The sequence below is a fragment of the Anabrus simplex genome, chromosome 6 (genome assembly GCF_040414725.1).
Source record: "Anabrus simplex isolate iqAnaSimp1 chromosome 6, ASM4041472v1, whole genome shotgun sequence".
Classification (NCBI taxonomy): domain Eukaryota; kingdom Metazoa; phylum Arthropoda; class Insecta; order Orthoptera; family Tettigoniidae; genus Anabrus; species Anabrus simplex.
Genome location: NC_090270.1, coordinates 117,945,289 through 117,953,941, shown reverse-complemented (window position 1 = coordinate 117,953,941; position 8,653 = coordinate 117,945,289).

The window sequence follows — 8,653 nt, the reverse complement described above, 5'->3', positions numbered from 1 at the left end:
CCTACCTCTTAGCCGAAGACCCCTAGTTCGATTACCCCTGTGGGTGGGGACGGTAGAATAACACCCACGGTATCCCCTGTCCACCGTAAGAGGTGCCTAAAGGGGACCCCAGGGGATCTCAACATGGGATATTGGCTTGGCGACCACGGGGTTCTTAGCTGAGTTCTGACATTGCTTCCACGTATTTCTGCCAGGCTCCTCACTTTCATCTATTCTATCCGACCTCCCTTAGTCAACTCTTGTTCTTTTCTGACCCCGACTCTGTTAGAACATTCGAGGGCTAGGGTGTCTTTCATTTTCACCCCCTTCGTGGCCCTTGTCTTTCTTTAGCCAATATCTTCATTTTTCGAAGTGTCGCATCCCTTCCTTTTCTCTCTCTGATCAGTGTTATAAAGGATTTTTGCCTAGTTGTACTTCCTCTTAAAAAGAATTATCACCACCACTCACCACTCTTTAGCTGAGCAGCCGTTGCTTGGCAGGCCAAAGGTTCTTCGGGGCCGATAGCACCGTAGGAGGATAACTTTAGTTAGTTTATCCACGAAATTCGTTAATATGGTAAAGGTCTGTTTGAGTAAGACAAAGGGAACGTGACAAACTTGTGGAGAGCTTCGACATTGTATAGAGCTGAGGCAAGGAGAGGTGGTGGTAATGGTGCTGACAACCGTTTTAAGAGAAAGTACAACTGGGCAGCCAACCTCTATTAACAGTAATCAGAGGGAAAAATGGAAGATATCCGGCACTTCGAAGAATGAAGGCCAAATAAAGACAAGAGCCATGAAGGGCGAGGAAATGAAAGATTGCCTAGGCCTCGCAACCTAATACCGTCGGGGACGAAAAACAACAAGATTTGACCAGGGGAGATCGGATAAGAATGATGGAGATGAAGAGCCTGACACAAGTGGAAGCAAGGCCAGACTCAGATAGGAAAACCATTACCGCCAAGTCACTCTCCCAATTTCAGAGCTCTTGGTCCCGCTCGTAGTCGCCTCTCACCATCTGAGGAGTGCTCAGTCGCCATGGTACCCTTTGTTGAGGAGAAATGGAAACTGAACCACTCATTAGCATAGTTGGTGACGACGACTGAGTAGCGAAATATGGCAGATATTTGGATGAAAGAAAGACAAGCAATTGACCTAATTTCCTAACCGCTTTGATCCACACAATGGCACTAAAATAGTTATATTTGGCAGCTAGCTGAATCACGTCAATATATCCGTCAATGCGGTCACCATATTCTGTCTACAGAATCTCGTCTGAGACTTGAACGCACGGGTGGAAAGTTCACAGGACCGATTTTGCTATATCAGGACAGTTCTTTTAAAATTTATTTTCGTAGGGCACAGGTGATTGGATGGGTAACACTGGCACAATGAAATTCATAACAAAACAACAATAATTATTTATTAATAACAACAGACTGGACATCAAGAGAAAAAATACACAGTATGAGTAAACATCTGAACTCATTCCAATGAATATAAAAAGACCTATTTACAAAATGTGCTTCTTGTTTCCTTAAATTACATTTGAATATTTCTCGTATTCATTATTCTCAAATGCTTCTTCTGGTATCAATGTCGAATCAATATAACTGTAATATCAAACAAATTGAACTGACATTAGTGAAAATGTGTATTACAATTGATAATAGGGTATCCAAATCATATCCATTTGCCCATAACACATCACCTTGAAATTGAGCATTCTACCTTTCTAGTAGTTCATTTCACCAAATATAATCTCCTTTCAAACACTTTGCTGTTAATTTATTTTTTATTCAACAGTTATTCATTGGTTTATTTTATTGAATTTATTGAATTACTCTCTTAATTCCTATCCCAATCTATGCTTATTGTTCCGAGGTATCTGTGGAACAGCAGAGGTGAAAGAAGGTGCGGGCTGGAATAGGTCTCAACTACAAAATTAAAGTTAATTTAAAACTTTAACAAAGGTTATATTTTCTTTTCAAAATCAACAAATAACAACAACAGAGTAACAGGTACCAAGTAGCAGGAAAACAAGTTAAGAAATTACATTAGCTGGGGTTCAAGCCCCGGGTGAATAATTAATGAGCTGCAAGCTCCATTTTACCAATATGCAACCAGACTACTTGGGGCAGAATTCCCCTGAAATCAAAGAGCACTTGCTCTCACCTAACACATTCCGGCCTTCTAGAGGCACTCAAAATCTAATTCGAAACGAGCGAACCGGCTCTCAGTTACTCACGCCTATTTAAGGCATCCTCGACTTTTACAATCACTTGCCTGCAGGCACACTTACAAATTTACACAGGGGTATCATGTACCCAACCTACTGGGCCTACTCAGAAAAGGAACAGGTTAATTACATGGCCCAAAATACCAAATTGACTGGAGGCGTAGCTTGCACTCCTAATACACTTTTAAAACCTACTTGGCACTAGGCCGCTTACACAAGGGCTAATCCCATACTAAGGAGGTGACTCGTATAAGAAAACTTTATTACATTAAGAAAAGAAGAAAATCGGTAATGAAAACGTAGTCACCTCAAAACAATATGAGTGGGAGCTAGAGAGGGTCACTCTCTATCGCAATTTGTAGTTAAAGAGACGGAATTTTTACCAAATGTCTTTTACATATTAAAGGTAGGTTACATGAGAAAAGTTTCGAACCTGCCCCGGGGGTTAAACTGCTGAGCTAGCAAGAAATAAAGTTATTAAACGGCCATTACCTTGTTGATGAAGTGCTGCCCGAAGAAAGAGGCGCTTCCCGCCCCCTGCTGCATATTCACACACTAAGCAAGATGTCGATGGAGTGGCGACGAGCCATGAACCTCAGCAGTTTTATACCCACAAGGAAGCTTCGAGACTTTTCATGAAATAAAAGCGCCACACCCCTTCCCTTTATTGGCTAACATCAAAAGTTACACACAACATGAACAAGAAACCTAGGATTGGAAGAAAATTAATTTTAAAAATTCGTGATTGGCTGAATTCAAAACAGGCGGAAAGAAAGGATTTATATTGCCAACCCACAAACCATAGAACAAAATTTAGTAAAAACAAAACTTAGGGATACAATATTTCTTCAGGAGACTACATTCCTATACACCAGAGTGCGTTATCATAGTTTTTGGTAGAGACATCTGTTAGAGAATGTCCCAACTTCTTGATACGGATCAAACAAACACAATTCGAAATAGACACAGTTCAGAACACTTCAAAATTACCACATTTACAGTGGTGACATCTTCCGAGAAACCGTTGAGTTAATTCAGTTTGTTAAAGTTCAGGCTTTCTCCTGTAGAGGAGTTTCAACTGGCGCAATATTTGAACTAGCGGCGTGGAGGTGTACCGCCCTGGTACTTATTATTATTATTATTATTATTATTATTATTATTATTATTATTATTATTATTATTATTATTATTATTATTATTATTATTATTACTGTAAATTTTTACAAAATTTGTTAACTCAGCAAGGATTTAAATATTTAGAATTTATATAAGCTTCTTAATTAAGCTCATTTTCATATCCTAGCTTATCTTGTTCGTAGTTAATTATTGCTAAAATGTGCCCCTATTCTCATATTTACGTTACCATTTAACCCTACTCTTAATTCTTTTAAATGGTTTACGAAAATTTCATTTTATTCATTCCAATAAATTAACTGAGATTATAATTTATTATTCATAGGGCTCCATTTCTATAAAGTTGGGCTCCAAAAAGATACTTCTGCCTTCTATATTTTTCTCATGAATTAATAATTAATCATTTAAGTTTCTTAATAGCTCTTCGATTCTTGCATCTCCAGATCGCTACATTTCCTTTAATTTTTAATGTTCAAATCCCCACATAACCAGTTGTCATAATTTTGATTTCACCCAAATTCTTTCATATAAGGTTTCTATAATTTTTGGTTTATTCAAATTCTTACATATGAGGTTTCTATAATTTTATTTATTTATTTATTTATTTATTTATTTATTTATTTATTTATTTATTTATTTCTGACTTACATTTGTGGCGAAGTTAGGGCTCACGGCCCTCTCTTACACTTAACCACTATAAACAGTAAAATTTAAAAATGTAAACATAAAAGTAAGACATAGAAGTTCTAAAAGGAAATAAAACTACGGACAGATAATTGTAAGACTAAGTTAAGCCTACATATCAGTACAGAAATTAGTGTGACAATAATAATAATAATAATAATAATAATAATAATAATAATAATAATAATAAATGAAGAAAACCCATTCACACAACATACACGCAATGACACACAACTCAGTTTTATGTTCCCAGGAAAAACTTTCGGCAGGCAGATTTGAATTTATGAGAGGAAGTAAGGTGCCGAATGTCCATTGGGAGTGTATTCCAGAGTCTCGATGCAGTAACTAAAAAAGAACGATTGTAGGAATTCGTTCGACTTAGTGGAATTTCAAGTAGGGGACCAGAACGGGTACAGATAAACCCCGTTATACGCGGATTCGTTATCCGCGATTTCGTATACGCGATTTTGGTTTTAAGTAATTCGAATGACACCGTCAAGATTTTCGCACTGCAGTTAAATATTAAGATGGCGATTGATATTATTAGAGACGCATGAACTGACGTTACTCCGAAGTATGTGAATGGTGTATGGAGGAAACTGTAGCCCGATGCTGTGTCACTGCTAGATGGTGGTGATCACTGACGTCACCGGTGCAACTAGAGAAATTGCGGACATAGCACGGCAGATTGGACTCATCGATGTCGATTAAGAGAATGTGTGTGACCTCAAACTCTCATTCCGAAGATTCGATCGTTTTGAGTGAGAATACTAATAAAGAAGAAACAGAAGTTGAGGAAGTTCACACCCTTAGAAAGCTGACAACGAAGAAAATGGCCGAGGCCTTCAGAATGATCGACGCTGCAATGGCAATTTTCGAAGAACAGGGTCCTGAAGAAGTAAGGAGTGCGATAGGAAAGAAAGAAGTTGAACACTGTCTTAACTATTACAAGGAGCTGTATAATCAACTGGCAAAGAAGACTAAGCAGTCAACAATTAAGCATTTCTTTGCAAAGCAATGTGCCACTTCAAATAAATGGCAGGTGCCTAGCGAGATCACTTCAGCTACAAAAGACTGGCACGAAAGGAAATGCGTCACGGAAACTGAACTGACTACAGCATTGTCAGATTCTTCCGATGTGGATGATGCAGAGCCTAGTTAGGATATGTAGATGGACTTAATTAAATTATTTTTGTTTATTATTGTTTATTTTTAAGGATATAAATTTTGCATTTAAATGCGTTTCAGAAACATGATAATGTTTATTTTTTGTAAAAATGCTAAGAATCTCTGCTATTTTAAACTTATTATGTGAGTAAACGGAAACCTAACTCTATATTTAGCATATAAAATGACTCGATTTACGCGAATTCGGTATGCGCGGCGTTTTCGCGGAACGTGACTATCGCGTATAACGAGGTCTACCTGTACTAATTTCATGAAATGAGGAAAGGAAATGAAAATTAGAAGTAAGTAGGAGTGTTCGTCGAGAGCACTTGGTAAACAAGTGTCATTAGGTGAAAATTCCTTCGTTCATTTATGCGTAGCCATCCCAATGTTTTGAAATTTGGTATGCATGAGTTTTGTGCTTGTTGAAGTTTTAAAGCTTGTTCAGTATTTAGATTGATTAGTACCGTATCACAGTAGTCTAAAATTGGGAATAGTAGTGCTTGGCTTAATTTTAATTTAAGTGTTTGAGGAAAAGATTTCTTGTGACGTTTCAGGGGATATAGGGCTGCATGAACCTTTCTACATACATTTGTTACGTGTTCATTCCAGGTCAGATTCTCATTGATGGAGATTCCAAGATTAGTTACATTTTTAAGGTACGGCACAGCAATGTCATTGATTATCATTGGAGGATTGATATTGCTTATTACATGTAATAATTTAGAGTTTCCTATGATAATACTTTGTGTTTTACGAGGATTTAGGATTAAGTGGTTGATTTTAGCATAGGCGGTAAGCCTATCAATATCCGAATTAATATGCTGAACTGTTTCATGTACATTGTTTGTAGTGGTGTGTTTGTATATCTGCAGATCATCAGCATATAAGTGGTAGTTGCAATACTGAAGTGTGGAAGATATGTCATTAATATGCAAGACGAACAGCAAGGGTCCTAGAACAGACCCTTGAGAGACACCGGATGATTTTACAGCCCATTGGGATCTTTGATTGTTTACCACTACCACTGGCGACGATTTGTAAGGTACGACTTTAAAAACATTAGGGCTATCGGGCCGATATGCAGAGAGCGTAGCTTGGATAATAGTATGTCTATATTTACCGTGTCGAACGCACTTATTCTCTTCCTTCTCAGATCTCGTTTGATAGTATTTCTCGATTTTACTACCAATAGTCCTTCTATTAACTGAATTCATCATTAACTGAGAAATAGAGCATAATCATAATCAACCACAAATCCTAAATGCGCCATATCAAAATCATCACAATGCGAATATGCATAGAATTCAACAAAAAAGAAATCCTAAGAACATAGAGTACACTGGTGCAAATATATCACACGCGACCATACAAAATCCCTCAAGTTTACGGAAATAGATTTTATCACCGTATGGGTTTTTATTATTATTATTATTATTATTATTATTATTATTATTATTATTATTATTACTATTAGACTATCTCGAACCCTAGGATCCTGTAGAAGACCCTACAGTAATGACCTACACGACTCATAGCAATGAATAAAATAGAATGCGAAGACAAATGATCACAATAAGGCGAACTTTAACCATCACAACCATTTACCATCACGAATAGTTCGGAGAATACATATGCTCAAGTACTTGAAAAAAAAATCAACGTAGCGGTGTCAACTCCGCACCTGCAGTCTATTGTTCATGTTTCATTCTGGCAAGTCTATCTTAAAGCCGGGCCAAAATACAATGAATTGCGGAACGTCATGGGAAGACACTGAATATTATGTTAATAACGAGTTGATCCTCCGTGAGCACTCAAAACTGCAGTATTACGGCGACGCATCGACTCTACAAGGTGTTGGAATCGTTCTGGAGGGATCTGGACCAACGTATCTTGCACTGCTACCCACAATTGGTCTTGTGTAGTTGTGCGTGGTAAATGGAGCGCACACCAGCATCGACTGCATCCTATAAATGCTCGACTGGATTAAGATCGGGGGATCTGGAGGGCCAATCCATGATCGTAACTTCACTGGAGTACTCCTCCAACCACCTGCGTGCCACCACGGAGCGGTGACATGGCGCATTGTCCTGTTGAAACATGGCATCTCCATTAGGGTACTCTAGGGCCAGAAAGGGATGCAGATGGTCTGAAAGAATGTCCACATAACGTGAACCTGTCAGCACTACCAGCAGCCGGACAATGGAGCCTAATTGCGACCATGAGAACGCCGCCCAGACCAGAACTGAGCCATCTCCCTCCTGGGCACAACCTTGTTGACATGTAGGATCCATAGCTTCATGGAGCATACCCCACACTCTCATGCGCCCATCCGCTCGTACAACCGGAACTGGGATTCATCGGACCTATCACACGCCACCACTGTTCTATGGTCCATTGCCGAGGTTCGCGGGCCCATGCACGTCGTTGAGCACTGTGTCGAGGTGGCAGCAAAGGGACACGAGTTGGTCGTCGGCTGGTGTAGCCTATGCGGTGCAATTGCCTCCTTACAGTCCTGGTAGAAATGGGTTCCTGACTCTCAACATTCAACTGGGCGGTGATCTGAGTCACAGTCAGCCCGTCGAGCGTCCAGTAACTTATGTTTCTGCGGAGGCGACGTGATGTTCGTTCGTTAAATACCTGTGGTCTTCCCGTGCGGCGGTTTATGCGGGTGGTAACACTCTCTCTGCGTTATTGAAGGTCCACCCTCGACAGTGTTGACCTCGGAAACCCGAATTTGCGCGTAATCTCTGCAATGCTATGACCCATGCGCCGATGATCATCCCACGTTCAAAGTTAAAGTTGTTATCTTCACGACGCAGACTGCTCAGCTACGCCGCTGCTAGCCTCAACGCTCAGGAGTCACACACGGCACATTTTGTAATGGAACATCCCTTTGCCCCTTCCCGTGACCTTTGGCCAGTCAGTGTGTAACTTACTTGAAGCAACTCATAAGGCCTGACACCAGCCGTGTTCATTCTGCGGCAATGTAGACCAGAAAATAGTGGATTATATTTGTCCTTTTCTGCTTTTTTTCGGCTTATAGGTCCTCTTTAAACCTTTTATATGTCTTAACGGCTTTTTTCGACTTCACCTTCTCCGACTACATTGTTAGCCCCAAGGGCTCTGAACTTTAGAGCGTGGGTTGGCGACCACGGGACCCTTAGCTGAGTCCTGACATTGCTTCCACTTACTTGTGCCAGGCTCCTCACTTTCATCTGTCCTATCCGACCTCCCTTGGTCAACTCTTGTTCTTTTCCGACCCCGACGGTATTACGTATGGAGGCCTAGGAAGTCTTTCATTTTCACGCCCTTCGTGGCCCTTGTCTTCCTTTTGCCGATACCTTCATTTTTCGAAGTGTCGGATCCCTTCCATTTTTCCCTCTGATTAGTGTTATATAGAGGATGGTTGCCTAGTTGTACTTCCTCTTAAAACAATAATCACCACCAC